The sequence below is a fragment of the Rhinolophus sinicus genome, chromosome 17 (genome assembly GCF_057876585.1).
Source record: "Rhinolophus sinicus isolate RSI-liver-muscle chromosome 17, RSI-T2T, whole genome shotgun sequence".
In the NCBI taxonomy this organism is placed as follows: domain Eukaryota; kingdom Metazoa; phylum Chordata; class Mammalia; order Chiroptera; family Rhinolophidae; genus Rhinolophus; species Rhinolophus sinicus.
Window position 1 is genome coordinate 176,998,365 of NC_142517.1, and position 19,769 is coordinate 177,018,133.

Sequence of the window (19,769 nt, forward strand, 5' to 3'; positions counted from 1 at the left end):
AACCATTGAGCTGTTGGCCACTGGTAGAACTGCCATGGCTGCGCTGGGGAGGGGAGTCGAGGAGAGTCAGTCGGTTGGCAGAAAAGCGGACAGCAGGTCTCACGTCATGTGAATCCAGCCTCCAGTGAGACTATAGTGGTATGACTCCCCTACTTATGGCTCTGTGGGTGTTCCTTTTTGGCCTCACCATATCCTGCGTTCTTATGTGGGGAGCGGGAGCAGAGACCCCGCAGGCCGCCCTGCATGACATAGCCATTCTAAGATGTGTGGAGTGATAACACATTGTAGTTTTTATTTTCATTTCCCTGTAATTAGTGATGTTGAACATCTTTTCATGTGCTTGTTGTCTGTGTGTCTTCTTAGAGAAAATGTCTATTCAGATCCTTTGCCCATTTTTTAATTGGGTTGTTTGTTTTTAAGTTGTTGAATAGTATGAGTTCTTTATATAGTTTGGATATTAACTCTTATCGGATGGGATATATGATTTACAAATATCTTCTCCCATTCAGTAGGTTGCCTTTTCTCTTTCTTGATGGTTCCCTTCACTCTGCAGCTTTGTAATTTAATGTAGTTCCATTTGTTTATTTTTGTTTTTCATTACTTTGCCTTTCAATTTCTAGCCAAATAAAACAATGCTAACATTAAGATGGAAGTCAAGGAGTTTACCGCCTATATTTTCTTCTAAGAATCTCATGGTTTCAGGTCTTACATTCAAGTCTTTAATCCAGTTTGAGTTGATTTAGTTTCATTCTTTTGCACATGGCTGTCAAACATTCCCCATACCATTTATTAAAAAGACGGTCATTTCCCCATTTTATGTTCTTGGATCATTTATCATAAATTAATTGTCAATATATGCATGGATTTATTTCTGGGCTTTCTACTCTGTTTCATTGATTTGTGTCTGTTTTTGTGCCAATATCATACTGTTTTAATTACTAGAGCTTTGTAGCACAGTTAGAAATCATGGAATGTGGTATTTCCAGCTTTGTTCTTTATTCTCAAGATTTCTTTGGCTATTTGGTGTCTTTTTTGGTTTCATACAGATTTTAGAATTATTTTTTCTATTTCTGAACATATTTGTGTTTTTTCTAGTTTCACTTTTGTGATTGATTTCCAGTTTCATACCATTTTTGTCTAAGATGATACTTGATGTGATTTCAATCTTCTTAAATTTATTGAGACTTCTTTTGTGCTATAACATATTATCTATTCTGAAGAGTGTTCATGTGAAATTGAGAAGAATGTGTGTGTATTCTGCTGCTTTTGGGTCTAATGTTTTACATATATATATATATATATATATATATGTATATATGTATATATATATGTATATATGTATATACATATATATATATATATATATATATATATATATATATATATATATATATATATATATATATATATATATTCCATCTGGTTTAATGTGTCATTCAAGATGAATGTTTTCTTTCTTATTGATTTTATGTCTGATGATCTATCCATTGATGAAAATAGGGTGTTAAAATCCCATAGTGTTATGGTGTTACTGTCATTTCTCCCTTTAGGTCCATTGCTTTAAGCCTTAACTTGGAGATATTGTAGGTGCTGTACCATACTACAACAATAAAGGAAATATCTCAATAAAGTGAGTCATGAATTTTTTATTTACCAATGCATCTAAAAGTCATGTTTACACTATGTTGTAGTCTATTGAGTGTGCAATAGCATTATGTTTAAAGAAAAACAATAAAAGTGTCTTAATTAAGACATACTTTATTGCTAATACATGCTAACTATCATTTGAGCTTTCAGCAATTCATAATCTTTTTGATGACAGAGGGACCGGTCCATTCAGCCATCCTGTGCCTTTTGATTGGTTAATTTTAGTTATTTTATTTTATTTTCCTTTTGGTTCTGACTAGGTCCCTAGGGTACAATGTTGAATAGACACAGTGATAGCATACACCCTTCTCTTGTTCCCAATATCAGGAGGAAATTACTAATATTTCATCACTGTGTGTGATGATTCTGTAGGTTCTGGGTTTTGATAGTATTGATAAAATGAAGTTTCTTTCTATGTAAAGTTTTCTGTGAGCTTTATTCATCAATGGATGTTGAATTTTATCAAACTTTTTTGTATCTTTTAAAGTCATTATGAGATTTTTCTGATTTTTTATGTGCTTATATATTGATATACATTGAATGATTTTCAGATTTTATATTCTTGGACTTCCATATTCTTAGCTTCTAAGTGATTCCCAGGGAATTACCAGCTGAAAATATAAAGGTTTCCTTCCAAAACTCCTTTCCTCTATGGAATGTTAGTACCTTTATTATTTTTTGCTTTCACAACTATTTCTACCTTTAAAACATGTTTTTAAAGAATTTACTTTGATTTTGTAAGCTGTTCTATGTGGAAGTTTTGGACGGTTAGAATCACAAATGTTGACCTATTGTGAATTGCTCCATTTAATTTAGAAGCACATGTGTCTGTTTATTTAGTTTTAATATATACTTATCTGCTTTTAATATACAGTTTGATAATTTGGCTCCTTTTTATGATGGAATGCCTGGTCTAATCATCATATATAGTTTTTTAGAAATTTGAAAGGGTATTATTCAGTTAATTAACAATCAGGACAACAACATATCTACTACTCTCAACAATTTTACCAAGTGGAATTCTTTTGTGCTTTTTTTCCAAAAGAGAGAGCTGAAATACAGATAATATAATTGATTTGCACAGGTACATCTGACTTTATTGTGCTTCACAGATACTGCCTTTTTTTTTTCTTCTTTTTTTTTTTTTTTTAACAAATGGTGGCAACCCTGTGTTGAGCAAGTCTATTGGTATCATTTTCCCAACAGTATTTGCTCACTTTGTGTCTCTGTGTCTATATCCTGGTGAAAATGCTGTGAAGATTGTTGAAATGACAACAAAGGATTTCAAATACGACATAAACTTAGTTGATAAAGCAGTGGCAGGGTTTGAGACAATAGACTTCAATTTTGAAAGAAGTTCTGTGTGTTGAATGCTATCGAACAGTGTCACATGTTACAGAGAAATCGTTTATGAAAGGTAGAATTAGTAGATACATCAAACTTCCTTGTCTTATTTTGAAAAATGCCACAGCCACTCCAACCTTCAGCACTACCACCCTGACAGTGAACGGCCATCAACATTGAGCTCCTCCACTATCAAAAAGATTACAATTCAATGATGATTAGCATTTATTAGCAATAAGGAATCATTATTATTATTATTATTATTATTATTATTATATCATTATTATTATATATTTTTTAACAAAGAACTGAATGTGTGTTATTTCATGGGTAGAGGGGCTGGGATACAAGCATCTGGAGGCCTCAGGAGCTCTTGTGGGAAGTGGGAAGTAACTTCTGCTGTTTCCATATCCTCCTTTTGAATTCTCCTAGCTCTTAGCACTGGTCCTCCTTCTCAGGTGGCCACAGCTTCCTCTTGTGCTGTATGACATAGTCCACAAACCACCCGGCCTGATTGACAATCCAGAACATAGCCACAGGGAAGGTGAGGTAGAGTGTCATCTGAAAGACCTACATCTTCACCCCAATTTCTCTTCTCTGAGGCTACAAAACTATTTTTGCCCAAAGCCAACCTTCCTGCTGGACCTAAAGTATTTTATACTAAGGTAGGTACATTGTTGTTTTTAGACATAATGTATTGCACACTAATAGACTATAGCATAGGGTAAATATAACTCTTGTATGAATTGGGGAAAAAAACAAAAAACTGCGTGACTTTTTATTGCAGTAGTCTGGAACTGAACCCTCAGTCTCTCTGAGGTATGCCTGTACAATGCTTGAACAAATGAGTAGCAAAAGTGGGGTCTGTTTTCCAAATATCCATATGAAAACTGGAAAAATATACAAATTACTGGACAATTGTGTCAATATTTTATTTGCATTTTGATGTTTACCACGTACAAAGCCATATCTAGTAAAAATTCATAATGCCTCTCTCAAAATTACTGAGATTAATTTATGTGTGAGACTGTAAGCGTGTGTGTGTGTGTGTGTGTGTGTGTGTGTGTGTGTGTATGTTTGGCATGCCTAAATTCAGATTGAGATATTAGATTATCTCAGTAAAATGGCAATTCTATTCTCCCAGTTGGTTAGATAAAAGCCTAGTGTCACCTTTAACTTGTCTCTTTCCCTCATATGGCACATTGAAACCATCAATAAATTTGTTTGGCTATACGTTCAAAATGCAGCTACAATTTGACTAATTCTTAAAATCCACAGTACTGTGTTATTGGTTCAAGCCACCATCTTTTTTCACCTAGAATATACATATAGCATCCTAAATGGATTACATGTTTCTGAACTTACTCAAGCCCCCAAGATAGATGGTGGGTGTTCATAGCTGAAAAACAGAAGGAACAAAAAAAAAGGTCTTTTCTACACAGAATCATTCAGTAATTTCCCAACGCATACAGAGTAATATCTATTGTTCTTCCCCATCTGTAATCATTTCTTCTCACTCTTTCCCTCCGTTATTTAGCTCTAGTCTTAGTGCTCTTGTCCTCAATGCTTCCTCTGCCTATAGCCTGCTTGACATACGTGTCTCCATAAGCATCGTCTTATTACATTTAAATCCCTTCTTAAAGGTCATCTCTAACAGACTTCTTTCATAACTATTTTCGTTGTGGCATCATTCAGTCTCTAGGACTCTCGTTACCTAATTATGTAATTAGAGTGCTTATTATCAACCGATAACTCTTTTTTTTACTTGCTTATTTATTTATTTATTGTCTGTCTTCTACCACTAGAAATGCACATTCTATGAGAACATCGGCTTTATTTATTTTATTAATAGCTGTGTAAACAGCACCTAGAAGAACATCTGCCACATACCGTGTTTCTCCCAAAATAAGACCGGGTCTTATGTTAATTTTTGCTCCAAAAGATGCATTAGGGCTAATGTTCAGGGGATGTCATCCTGAAAAATCATGTAAGGGCTTATTTTCTGGTTAGGTCTTCTTTTCAGGGAAACATGGTAGTAGAATTTCAGTAAGTATGGGTTGTATTAGTAAATTCTAGAAAGTTAATTCTACATAGCTTTTATTAAGAGCACACTGGGATTCAGACAAGTTAAGAAGGTATAACCCTTAACTTCAAAGATCCGGGGAGATAAACAACTAATTAAAATATACTATCACAATTATAATATGCTAACATTGGCTGAGAGGAAGCAAAATATCATGGTCTAGTAATAAAAATGTATTATCATTAAAGGATTCATAAAGTCCTAATATTACAGGCATTGAGATTCAATCAAGATTTCTGACATGTATTCTATTCCAGTGTCTAGTATATACCTCTCATTTTGTTTCTAGATAGTTAAATAATACATTGTTTTTTTTAATATCATTGTATCATATATGTTTGTATATGTATGTATGTATATAAATGTTTTTTCCAATCTGAAAATCTCTGCCTCTCTTTTTTTTTAATTGAAACTTATTGTGGTGACAGTGGTTAGTAAAATCACATATGTTTCAAGTGTACTATTCTGTAATACATCATATGTATATCACATTGTGTGCTCACCACCCAGAGTCAGCTCTCCATCCATCACCATATATTTGACCCCATTTATCCTCATCTACCACCCCCCTCCCTCCTTACCCTCTGGTAACCAGTAAACTATTGTCTGCGTCTATGAGTTTTTGTTTCTTTGTTTGTCTTATTTCTTTCTTGCTTTCAGTTTTGTATCACACATCAGTGACCTATATGTTTCTTGACATTTTCTGTCTGACTTATTTCGCTTGGCATAATAATCTCAAGACCCATCCATGTTGTCACAAATGGCACTATTTCATCCTTTCTTGTGGCAGACTAGTATTCCATTGTATATATCCATTGTGTGTGTGTGTGTATATATATATATATATATATATATATATATATATATATAATGGAATATATAATGGAATATATATATATATATATATATATATATATATATATATATTACATCGTCTTTATCCAGTTATCTATGGAAGGACACTTTGACTGTTTCCATGTCTTGGCCACTGTAAATAAAGCTGCAATGAACATTGGAGCACATGTATCTTTATGGGTAAGTGGTTTCAAAATTTTTTGGTAGATACCCAAGAGAGGGATTGCTGGGTCATATGATAATTCTATTTTTAATATTTTGAGGAACCTCCACACTGCCTTCCATAGCAGCTGCACCAATTCGTATTCCTACCAACACTGTATGAGGATTAATTTTTCTCCGCAGCCTCTCCAACACTTGTTATTATTTGTCTTGTTGATGATAGCCACTCTAACTGGTGTGAGGTGATATCTCATGGTGGTTTTTATTTGCGTTTCTCTGATGATTAGTGATGTTGAGCATCTTTTCATATGTCCATTGGCCATCTGTATGTCCTCTTTGGAGAAATGTCTATTCAGGTCCTCTGCCCATTTTTTAATTGGATTTTTGTTTTTGTGTTGTTGTTATTGAATTGTATGAGTTCTTTATATATTTTGGATATTAGCTCCTTATTGGAGGCACTGTTTGCAAATATCTTCTCCCATCCATCGGTTGCCTCTTTGTATAGGTGATGGCTTCTTTTACTGTGCAGAAGCTTTTTAATTTGACATAGTTCCATTCTTTTATTTTAGCTTTCCTTCCCTGGCCTTTGAGGTCAAATTCATAAAATCTTTGAACCCAAATCCATAAGTTTAGTACCTATGTTTTCTTCTATGCAGTTTATTTTTTCAGGTCTTATGTTTAGGTCTTTGAGTTAATTTTTGTCCATGGTGACAGATAGCAATCTAGTTTCATTCTTTTTCATGTGGTTTTCCAATTCTCTGAGCACCATTTATTGAAGAGGCTTTCTTTTCTCTGTTGTATGTTTTTGGCTCCTTTGTCGAAAATTATCTGGCCATATTTATGTGGGTTTATTTCTGGGTTTTCAGTTCTATTCCATTGGTCCGTGTGTCCGTTTATCTGCTAATACCATACTATTTTGATTATTGTAGTACAAGCTGAAGTCAGGGAGTATGATACCTCCAGCATTGTTCTTTCTTCTTGGGACTGCTTTGGCTGTTTGGGTCTTTTGTGGTTGCGTATTGATGACTTTTTGTTTTATTTCTTTGAAAAATGCCATTGGAATTTTGATGGGGATTACATTAAATCTGCATATTGTTTTGGGTAATATGGCCATTTTAACTATGTTGATTCTTCCAATCCATGAACATGGAATGTCTTTCCATTTCTTTGTGTCTTATATCTGTCTCTTAAGTAGAATGTTTAGAATATTATACTTTAATTTGGATTTTATAATTTTTTAGAGCATTTTAAGGTACACAGCAAAATTGAAGGGAAGGTACAGAGATTTCCCATATGTCTCTGTCCCCACACACACATCGCCTTCCTCTTCAGTCTTTTTATATTTCATTTAATATTTGACATGTTAGAGTTTGGCAGTTATAGTAATTGATGAGTTAAATTTTTTATTCCATTTTCTTTTATTTTGGGGTTCCATTGTTTATGTTGAGAAGGTATTTGTCAATCTTATCGTCTCCTGAAGGTGATAATAAATCTTTGTTCTGTGATTGTTCTTAAGAATTGTTCTTAAAGATTGTTATTTATCTTTGCATTATAGCATCAATTGACATTCCTTGGTGTTGTTTCTTTGTATTTTTGCTAAAAACAATCTTTAAATTTGTGGCTTGATTTGTTTTCCCACTTTTGAAAAAAAAATCAGTCTTGGTCACTTAACATATTGTTTGTGTCCTATTAATTCTTTATGGAAATCCAATTGCTCATACATTAGATATTTTCATTTACCCCATATATCTTATATATTTTTTTTCAGTTTTTTTCTTCTTGCTTCATTAATGTTTTAGTTCATGAATTGTCTTCTTATCTGTCTTGTACTACATTAGTTCCCTTTTCAGATCTAGAATTCTAATTTGGTTCTTTTTTAAATAATTTATATTTCTCCTTTGGGAATCCTTACTTGTTCAATTATTGCAAACACATCTTCCTTTGTATCCTTGAATGAAGTTATACAATATGATTTAAAATATTTGTCTTTTAATTATAATATCTGGGTTATCTCAGAATTGTTCTTATATGGTGTTTCCCTGAGTTATGTTTGATATTCCCCCATATTTTTCTTTATTTTTAGTAATATTTGGGTTGTGTGTTGAGTATTTTGAATAACACACTTTCTCCAAAGAATGTTTTATATTATTTTTGTAATCTTTACTCTGGCTGGACTCAGTTCAAACTCTGTCCCTTGTAGTGCAGGGAAATCTCTGATCTGTTTCTCTAGGCTGAATTGGATTTCGTGGACTTTGTTTGCCGCATACATAGTTCAGAGATCAGCCAGAGCTGTTCACCCAATTTAAATGCAGAATTTGGGGATAAGTAGGAGATTTAAGCAGAGTTTTTACCCAGTACTTTGCTGTTTATCTATTCTGATATTGCCACCTTAATTTTCAGCTGATATGTTATCCTAATACTCTACTCTGGTTGTTCAAGCCAGTGGTTATAGTGCCTATCTGGCAGTGTCTATCCATAATTTTATTTTATTCTCCTACATGATACTGATTGCTATCAGTTTTCATACATGAAACTTTAAATATGTAAACACACCCATTGTTTTCATTGTTGTGTAACTTCTCAAATTTACCTTCCTCTGGTCATCCAATATTGTCTTCAGGTAATTTAATTTTATATTTTCTCCGGAGTTATTAGTTGTTATCTTTGGGGTGGCTGGCCTGATAGGAACTATTCTGCTATGATGTGTAACCACTAATTTCCTCTTCAACTTAATTAATTGTATTTGCTGATTAACTTTAGTCATTTATAAGAATCATTCAGTTAAAAATAAATCATCAAAGGGAGATCCACTTTTTAACCAGATCTTTTCATTTTTAATGTTCATGTAGGACTAGCTTCTTTTAACCATTTGATTTTTACATAATTCTTTTTTAACCATACATTATTTGAAACAATTTATTACAAAGATCATGGTGTCCTCCTTTATTTCATATTTTATTAAATTGTAAATTAAGTTTTTGATTTACTATGTTTTTTCTCTCATATCCCATCTGCATAACTGCAGAAGAAATAAACAACTTTAACATAGACAGTGAAGACACTGAAATTGTTAAATATTTGGCTTACCTTGGTTCAAATGGAGACTGCGGCCAAGAAATCAAGAGGAGACTGAGATTCAGAAGGGCTGCAATGGAAAAATTAGGAAAAATCGTCAAGAGCAAAAGAGTTTCATTAGAGACCAAGGCTAAAATCATCCACACCTTCATAGTGCCAATTACTATGTACTAATGTGAGAGTTAGGCAGTGGAAAATGTTGATAGGGAAAAAAAAAATGATTCATTTGAAATATGGTATTAAAGGAAAACTCTACATATACCCTGGACCACCAGGGTTCTAGAGCAAATTAAGCTTGAAACTTTGCTGGAGGCAAAAATGACAAAACTCAAGCTGTCCTTCAGGGACATCATGAGAAGGAAGGTTTCTCTGGAAAATAGAAGGCAACAAGAAAAGAGGAGGACCACATATGAGATGGATTGACTCCATAAAAGAAGCCATAGGCGTGAGCCTACAGGAGCTGAGCAGAGCTGTTGAAGACAAAGCATTGTGGACCTCACTCATTCATAGGATTGCCAGGATTCAGAGCTGACTCAATAGCACGTAACATAAACACTATCTGCTTTGCCTGGCTTTCCTATTCCTAATACCCACTTCTCACTGTCTTCTAATTATGATTTGCACTTTTGATATAGGGAAAGTGAAATTCTAATGCAGTTTTTAATACTACTTTTATAATTTAGGGAGATTAAAATTTAGATTGCTGAATGTCTACACTCATTCATAATTCTGTTCATTCAACAAACAAAATGAAACCTCCCATATGCCAGATAACTTACTAGTTATGAACACAGCGATAAACAGGAGCTTTGTCTTTGTCCTTAGGTTTGGGGCACATGCAATCAAACCATTAAAACATAATCGGTATAATGCTACCTGGCCTCATATCTAGAAGTGATAGGTAAAATGTCCTAAAGCCACACTCATATTTTATCTTATAGAAAATGTAGTTTGTTGTTGTACTTGTTTTTAACTATAGATTCAAAAGAATTTGTTAAGATAGCTTTAGTATTTCCCATGGATATTTTCTTTCCTGTTCTAAAAGAATCCCTGAGGATCTCTCTCATTTATTTACTTTTTGCAAGGATTTTGCACATCATATAACATGTATTCCCATTGACAGCCTTCAACCCAATTCTGTTTTTATACTGACAAAAATCACCTTGTGCTGTTCTCACGTAATGCTGAAATGATTGAAATGTTGGCAGTTCATTTATTATGATTGTAACACTGTGAAAGAAAGGGTTTATAAAAGATTTTAGAAGCTCTAGAAAGCTAACACTCAAATATCACTCTGCTTCTAACTATGCTAATATGTGTACACATTTCTGCAAGGTCAACTACAGGAGGGTATTCCTATTCATTGAGAAAGGAATTGCATGTTATCTAAGAGACAGCAAAAACCACAGCAACAATACTCAAAGGCTGCTACTTCAAACTGAGACAGTCATCAATGAGTTCCAATGAATTAATTCATAATTTCTTTCACTAAAGAGAGCAGGGGCTGTTTCTTATATATCATTGTGCTCTCAATCCCTAGGTAAGTTTTACTTTCAAGAGAGGAGTTAGGAAATAATTGTTGCCCTAAAAATGACAACCTACTATGTATGACAAAATTGAGCTTGGTAGATGAGAGTTACAAGTAAATGACATTATTCTTATCCTCAAAGAATTCACATAGTCAGGAGAGATAATCAAATAAGCCCAACATTAATTGTGATTACATAATTATAAATCTGATAAATGGTATTATGGGAAAACAGTGAAGTACCAACCACGGTCTTTTCAAAAGTGGTTCCAATAAATGTGAGTCATGAATAACAAAGGAGAAAGTTTCCAACCAAAATAGTGAAAAAGATGCCCCTGATTGTAATCCAAATCAGTGTGTAAATAGCATAGAGGCAAGAAGGAGCAGGCCCCCTTTTAGGAAATTTTAGCAATTCTGTATGTTGGAAAGTCAGTTAATATCAGGTCACAATGATTTATAGATTTTATTCTTTAGGTGATATAGAATAATATAACCTCCTTGATTTAGGGGAAGAAAAACATTCTGAAGGTGTGACGGACACTTCTGTTTGCTTACTCAGCCCCCGTCCCCTCCATACCCCTACCATGGTCCTTGTAGAATTCTTATTTTATTCAGTTACTTACTTTTTAAAACATAGTCATTTTGGTTCAGGATGGACAATCCCATTCTAGCTTCAGAGTTGAGTCTCAATTGTTTTAAATGCTGAGAGCTTCCCAAGTCTTAATTTTCAGTTATCATGCACATGCAAAAAGATGGAATTTCAGGATTTATTATGGTAAATAGCTGAAGCTTCTCTCAGTAGGAGGAACCAGGTGAAGCTGCATTGATTAGGCTCTGCTCCGCCTCTGTGAGAGTGGAGGAACCAATATCTCAATACACATATAGTACAGGCAGCACTTCATTTTGTATGACTTCTCTAAATAGTTTACATTAAGTGTATCCTCTGAGTCTGAGATCATGCTAGAAGTCAGTTAACACAAGCGTTACTGTTATTCTTTCAGAAGTAGACACATGGTCCATGTTTGACAATATTAGACTGAAGGTATTAAGTGGAGGACATATTTGTTCTCTTTTTTATGCATCAAGGAATTCTATAGCCTTTGTTGATATGCACAGCTATCTCATAATCATGAAGGGCACCAAATACAATACAAAGCTGACATATGGAAGACAGAATGGAGAGCCAGGGTCTTGAGCAGACTTCAAAGCGGATGGAATAGCCACCCTGGAGTCTAACTCCATACAGTATCGAATAAACTGTGCATGACTTAGGCCACCAAGAACCTCTTCATAGTTTGCTTCCTAACTTCTAATGGAAAAAAAAAAAATCCTAAGTGCCAAGTTTTTGCATAAAATGTTGTGAGATGAGAGGGAGTTGAGAATGCCCAAGGTCTTGATCTCCATTGTGTTTTCAAATAGGGTCTCCTTTGAGAGTTGTCTTGCCTCAGGAGAGATTACAAACCCTATCTTGCTTTTCCAAGCAATCCTCTGCTTGCTGTTTCAGACTGCTGCTCTCAGCTCTCACTTCACCAAGACATGAACTCTCTGTGCTGTGTCCATCATGGGCCATAGTTTTTTCCATGAACTCTGACTCTTATCCTCAGGGCTGCTTCACTCTCCTCTACCTGCTTTCATCTCCGCTGAAATCCCACACTGTCTTGCCACCTGAGAATTCTGGTTTGGAAGTGAATAGTCACTTAGGCTAAACTTTTTATTTCTTTTAATTTTTATTAAATTTATTGGGGTGACATTGGTTAGTAAAATTATATATGTTTCCAGTGTACAATTCTATAATACATCATTTAGGTATTGCCTTGTGTGTTCACCACCCAGAGTCAATTCTCCTTCCATCACCATATATTTGACCACCTTTGTCATCTTCTACCATCCCCCCTACATCCTTTTACCCTGTGGTAACCACTATACTCTTGTCTATGTCTATGAGTTTTTGTTTGTTTATTTGTCTTGTTTGTTGCTTTGAGTTTTGTATCCCACGTATGACTCAAGCCATATGGTTCTCTACTTTTTCTGTCTGACTTACTTCACTCAAGTCATATGGTTCTCTACTTTCCTGTCTTACTTACTTTAGCATAATAACCTCAGGATCATTCATGTTGTAGCAAATAGCAGTATTTCATCTTTTCTTATGGCAGAATAGTAGTTTGTTGCGTATATGTACATCTTTTTTATCCAATCATTAATCAAAGTACACTTTGTTTCTATGTCTTAGCTACCTTAAATGAGGCTGCAATGAACATCAGGGTACATATGAGGTCAGACAATTAAGTTTGAGAACTTTCCACTGTGTGCTTACATTTATGAATAAATGTTTCCAGATTTGGGGGGTAGATACCCAGAAGAGGGAATACTGTGTCTTGTGCTAATTCTATCATTTTTTTTTTTGAGGAACTTCCATACTGTCTTCCATAGTGGCTGTACCAATTTCCATCTCTACTAAAAGTTTATGAGGGTTCCTTTTTCTCCACAACCTCTCCAATACTTACTATTCCTTCTTACTGATCAAAGCCATTCTAACAGGTATGAGGTGGTAGCTCATTTTGCTTTTGACTTACATTTACCAAATAGCTAATGAAGTTGAACATTTTTTCATATATGTGCTGGCCATTTTTTTTGTCTTCTTGGGAGAAATATCTGTTCAGGTCTTCTGCCTATTTTTTAATTGGATTGTTTGTTTTTTGTTGTTGTATGAGTTTGTTATATATTTTGGATAATTAGCCCCTTATCATAGGTATTATTTGCAAATACCTTCTCCCATTTGATTGGTTGCTTCATTGTTTTGTTGATGGTTTCTTTTGCAGTGCAGAAGTTTTTAATTTGATATAGTCCCATTCATTTATTTTTGCTTTTACTTCCCTTATCTTTGAGGTCAAATTCATAAAATCCTCTCTGAACCTGAGGTACTTAAATTTAGTACCTATGCTTTCTTCTTAGCAATTTATTATTTCAAGTCTTATGTTTAGTTCTTTGATCCATTTTGAGTTAATTTGTTATGTGGTGACAGATAGCACTCTAATTTCATTCTTTTGCACATGGCTTTCCAGTTTTTCCAGCACCATTTATTGAAGAGGCTCTCTCTTCTCGATGTATGTTTTTGGCTCCGTTACTGAAAATTATTGGCATATATATACACACACACACACACACACACACACACACACACGCGCATATTTAATATGGCCTTTATTGTATTGAGGTGCTTTCCTTTTATACATATTTTATTAAGTATTTTAATCATAAATGGATGTTACATCTTGTCACATGCTTTTTCTGCATCTATTGATGTGATGATATGATTTTTATCTTTTATTTTGAGGTAAACCTTCTTTTTAGTCACTTCTGTGTTTGGCACAAACTAGTGTGACTGCAGCTTATGCTCATCGAGCCATCTTGAAACTTGGAAGTTAGCATGGACTTGGAAAAGAAAATGCTCTTCTATCTCTGGACAACAATACTATTTATTGCTGTAATGTAAAATTAAAAAAAAAAATAGTTCTTGTTGCTAAACCATGTTCCTTTCTGAGATCAAAATGGATACTTGGAATTATTCTGTTATTTAATTTTATGATACAAGCATACCTCATTTCATTGTGCTTCATTTATTTTATTTTTAACTTATTGGGGTGACAATTGTTAGTAAAATTACATAGATTTCAGGTGCATTGTGCTTCTTTTTATTGTGCTTCACAGATAATTCATTTTCATCATCAGGGCAAGACCCTCCACCAACAGAAAGGTTATGCCTCATGATAGTTAGCATTTTTAGCAAATAAAGTATTTAAAAATTAAGGTATAGACATATTTAGACATAATGCTATTCTACACTTTATTAACTATTATTATACACTTAATAGACTACAGAAGAGTATAAATATACATTTTATCTGCATGGGAATATACACAAATACTCAAATATTCTTCAATTGGGTAAATCAAGGGTATTTTATGTATTAGTGTGCTTAAGAGGACTGTGTCTTTCACTCTGGTTCTTAATGGATGTGTTACTATACTTTAAATTTCAAAAAAGATAATTAAATCATGATTTTTCTGTTTCTCTTTTCTTAATAACAAGGGTTTGAAAAGTAGACTTCTAAGTTGATTGCTTTTTTAATGAATTTTACTCAACCAACCATCTCTAATTTGGTCTTTTCACTAATATAAGTATGAACTTACTTCTTCTGAATTAGCAATCAGTAAATAATTCAAGTAAGCATTTAAGGAGCCTGTCTCCTGGGCCCAAGGAGTGAAAATCCTTTTGATGGCAATATATTTTAGTCCATATATTATCCAGGAGATTTGTCATGGGTACTAAGTAGGACATCCTAATGTGAAATGTATTCACCAAATGCAAGTCTCTTAACCAATTTACTGCCTTGGCTTAAGGCTACTCAGGGTTCTCTTACCAAGGACAAATTTAGCACAATTTGTGATGTGGAAATATTTTACTTTAGCTGTTTATTATAACTCTGACTTCTTTCTTGGAGACTTACTGAACAAGTTTTCTATCCTTCCTTCCCTCTTTGATCTAAGGCTGTCAGAAATTCATTTACATTTCAGACTCTCCTCTTAAATACATGTGCTTTGGGTTATAAAGAACTGTCAGATGACAGAATTGGACATAAGCATATAAATTTCATGATCTACTGAAGTATAGCTTACTCCACTTCATGCTCGTCTTATAAGTCCTCGTCTGGTATGTAATTGTGTATATGTGCATATATGCATACACGCATAAATATCTATGCATGTACACACATATGCACAAACATTTATATAGATTTTAGATGCTTTATTTTAAAAAAAACCTGTATGATGTAGTTCATTACTGATACTGTATATTGAAGAATAGTTTTAGCTTTGGTTTTGCAATTACTCTGACTTTGAAGCAAGTAACAGTTCTTAATTATAAATGTTATTGAAATAGCCTTTTTAGTTTCTAACTTAAAAATATAGTTTAATATTAATTTACTTCAGACACTATAAACTGGATGATTTTCTTGATTATTCACCATCTACTTGTCGTTTATAATGCCCTAGTCTCAGCCTACATCTTCAAAAGTTTACAGAATAAAGACCCAAAAAAAAAAATCATTTGAGTGGAATATGTGTTTTCCCATTTTTTTCTTCTTGAATTTAGTGAAGAAAATTACTAATGTAAATAAGCAACTAGAGAAGAAAATAAAAGTCTACTCATACAACACTGAAAAAGCAATATGGTGGTCTAGAAATAAGCAATAGAAAAATTAGGAATTAAGCCTGGCTTAATTAACCAAATAAAAATTTTCAAAAAAATTATTGCTGAGGTCGATTTTTAATATAGGACATTTTAGACAAAAAGGAAATATGCAAAATTGGAAGTGGGTGTGTAAAAATTAATGAAACATTATCTACTAACATAGATTTCAAATATAATCTTGTGTTAAGTATTAGTTAAATTCTTTAAAAATGTGCTTTTAAGCATTAATAACCTTAAAATAAAATAATAAATGTTTTTTAAAAATGAATTACTTACCCTCATCACAATTTATTAAAATGCAATTAGACTATCTGTCTAAAACAAATAGAAACAAACTGAAAGATATAGTGGAGGGGCAGAACAGTCTCGTAGACATGTTTTTTCATTCGTTTCACATTTTTATCCCTCAGTATGCTTACAAACATACAGTTTTTCTTTACAGAAGTGATACCTGGAGTAGTGATACCTGGGGAGACCCCCAAGGACATAGAATTTCATTCTGTTCTATAGACTTGGAAGCACCACTGACATTGCTCAATAAGGAATATTTATGTATCAAATAGTTGCCACATGATCCAAGCCAGGACAGCCAGAATCGTATTTTAAGGTTACTCTTCTTTGAGTTAGAAATGGCCCCCCCACTGACTACCCCAACTTCTGCAGAGAGGACAGTAACTAATTTCTTTCCTTTTTTTTTAAATTAAAGTTTATTGGAATGACAATGATTAGTAAAGTTTCACAGGTTTCAAGTGTACAACTCCCATGATTTAAGGTATTTTTTATTTGTTTTAAATTTTAATTTATACAGTAATTATTAGTTTTTGTCACCCTTAGCCCCAACAAAAATATTTAAGATGAGTGATTATTGATTCTAGGTAACAATGTTGAAGTTTTGAAATAAACCGTCTCTAAATAATTGTTAATAATTGGTTTAAACTAGTAGATCTGTAAGCTATAAACATTATTTCCTCAAAGAAGAAAACAAAACAAACGAAAACAGAGACAATAAAACTCAAAAAAAAAAAAAAAAAAAAGAAAGAAAAACAGAAAACATATGATAAGAATTGCCCAAAAGACCAGAGCTAAAACTGATTTATAAAAAAATGAAGAGTCATCTTACTGGTAGGGAGTAGGCCAATTATACATCTAGTCCCGTACAACTGGCTACTCATGAAACATTAAAATCAAATCACTTCAGGCAAGTGCTTTGTAATGGATTAACTTGTCTATGATGTAATCAAGCTTTAGAATAATATTACAAATGCCAAACAAGACTTTCAGACAGCAATATTAAGACCCTTCGCCAGCCGAATACATTACTGTAGAAAGAATTCCTTCAGGCAATGTTAGGTCACTGATTATAGCAATTTATTTCTCATTAGATTAAAACTACCTGACCTCTTCATCTGTTTCTTTTTTATGAAATTGAACTTCAAAATTTTTACATACAAACTCATATGGAATCATTTTATTGCCTTCAGTAAAAAAAATGAGTATTCTCTAGAATTCTAGTCAGGAAGGCTGATCAGTTTGGTTCTATGGTTGAAAGAGGACAATATATTCTATAAAATAAAGAAAATCAGTTTCAGACCCTAAGAGGTGCATACTTGTAGCACTCTTCAAAGTATATTCAGAAGAGTTCAAATTGGTAGAAAAATTGAAGATTTAACATCCTTCATTCTATAACATTCTAAAGATATAGGACAAAATTTCAAGGAATAGAAAATCCCTAAGTCATTAAAAATCAAAAGTTTCAAAAGTGTGAAAGTATTGGGAAGTATTCTAGTTTGCCTTTGTCATTAAAATTTAGCATAGGCTTGCTATCAAAACTAAATAATATCAAGCTATCTATCTGTCACCTATCTATACATATACAGTATTAATTCCTATGGCTGCTGTAACATTACCATGAATATGGTGGCCTAAAACAACAGAAATCATTACTCTTACAGTTCTGGAAGGAAGACCTATGAAATCAGTTTTACTATGCTAAAATCAAGATATCAAGAGTTTTACCTCCCTTTGGAAGCTTGGGAAGAAGTCATTGCTGACCATTCCCATCTTCTCCAGGTGCACTCCATGCATTTCTTGGATCACACACCTTCTTCCTTCTTCAAAGCCATCAGCATAGCATCTTGTTCAGTCATCACATTGCCACCTTTTTTACTCTATTTCTGAATTTTTCTCCCTCCTTCTTCCCTTTTTTGAGGATTTCCTCTGAAGGAATGAGGAACACTGGACCAGAAATATAATGTAAATGGTCAAACTCAAAGAGAGAGCAGTTTCTGAATTTGGTTTAAATTTCCAGGAAAATATTCTAATAATCTCTGTATTAGGTAGCTGCCATTTAAACAAATTATGTGGGCAGGAAGATACTTAAAAATAATTAACCACTATTCAGTCACATGCCCACTACTCTATCTAGCAGTAAAGAACTATGATTGACAGTCCTATCAGAAATATATAAACTGGAGGTTCACAAAGCGAAGTGGAATTCCTATTACCAGAGTAAGAAATGCTCAGTACAGAAACAGTTATAAATTGGTGTATAAACAAAACTGATGGATCACAGTTGATGTGGTAAATTTCTTCAGTGTTGTGCTGGTTTCAAGAATATAAAGAGTGAAATTCCAAAACAGGCACTGTATTCTTAGAAAAAGTTCCAGTGTTTTAAAAGACAGACCTGTGTTATCTTTCAACCTTAGGCATATTATGTCAAATAATAATAACTAATAATAATGTCTAAAAATTATGTCTAATAATTTGAACTCTTGCCTTATGAGTGGAATAATCACTCAAACATGGTGGTTCAATCATATCTCTCTATCCTGTATGCTGCCACTCTAATTTAAAGTGTCAGTCTCACACCTGGCTAACTGTAACAACATCTACTGCAAACAATTCTTCATAGCAAATCAAGTTTTCAGACTAAACTTCTTGTTGCTTTTCATGTAATCAGTAAATTATGTTCTTTCAGATTGAAAATGTCAGGGAAACTCTTAAGTATCTTAAGACATTGGAGGTTGTTGTAAGGTAAGAGAGCAAATTTAAAAAAAAAAGAAAGAAAAGAAAGAAAAAGAAAGAATGGCACACAGTCTAAACAGTCTTGGTGAACAACCAGAAAATAAGAACATGTGCTTTAGTTTTAGTGACAAACTATTGCATTGCCTCCTTAGAAATAGTATTTATTTTTGTCATTTTGGACTCCATTGACTGTCTTATTGAAAGAGTCTTTGGATCAAGTACTCAGTCCCCTATTGACCATAATCTTGATAAAGATAATGTCCATTTTGTACAACACCACCATATATATATAATATCTTTAATATCTGGATAGCCATATATATATATATATATATATATATATATATATATACACACACACATATATATATGTCTTTGTGTGTGTATATATATATGTGTAATATAATGTAAAATTATATATTATATTATATATTATATATGTAATATATTGTTACATATTATATATAATATATTTATATATATATCTTTAATATCTGGATAACCATATACATATTTATATATATATATATATCTTTATAGATATAATATATAATATATTATTATATTGTATACCAAACATTATTATTTATTATATATATTTTCATGTACATGTATCTTTAATATCTGAATAGCCATATATATATATATATATATATATATATATATATATATATATGTTTTAATATATGTATAGTTATATACCAGATTTTACACTATAAAAGGATGGAAAGATTTATAAGAAAATATGCAAATATTATACTTGATACAAATGAGCCTGCTTACTTGAAAGACCAGCT

General features: G+C 33.0%; 1 long non-coding RNA gene and 1 pseudogene across 1 annotated transcript in view; one reads left to right on the forward strand and one right to left on the reverse strand.

The window, feature by feature from the left end:
- The window catches only part of LOC148754882 (uncharacterized), a 525,297-nt gene that overhangs the window by 198,040 nt on the left and 307,488 nt on the right, over positions 1-19,769 (forward strand). The gene's annotated exons all lie outside the window — the stretch shown is intronic.
- Positions 3,355-3,573, reverse strand: LOC109452397 (protein PET100 homolog, mitochondrial pseudogene; annotated as a pseudogene).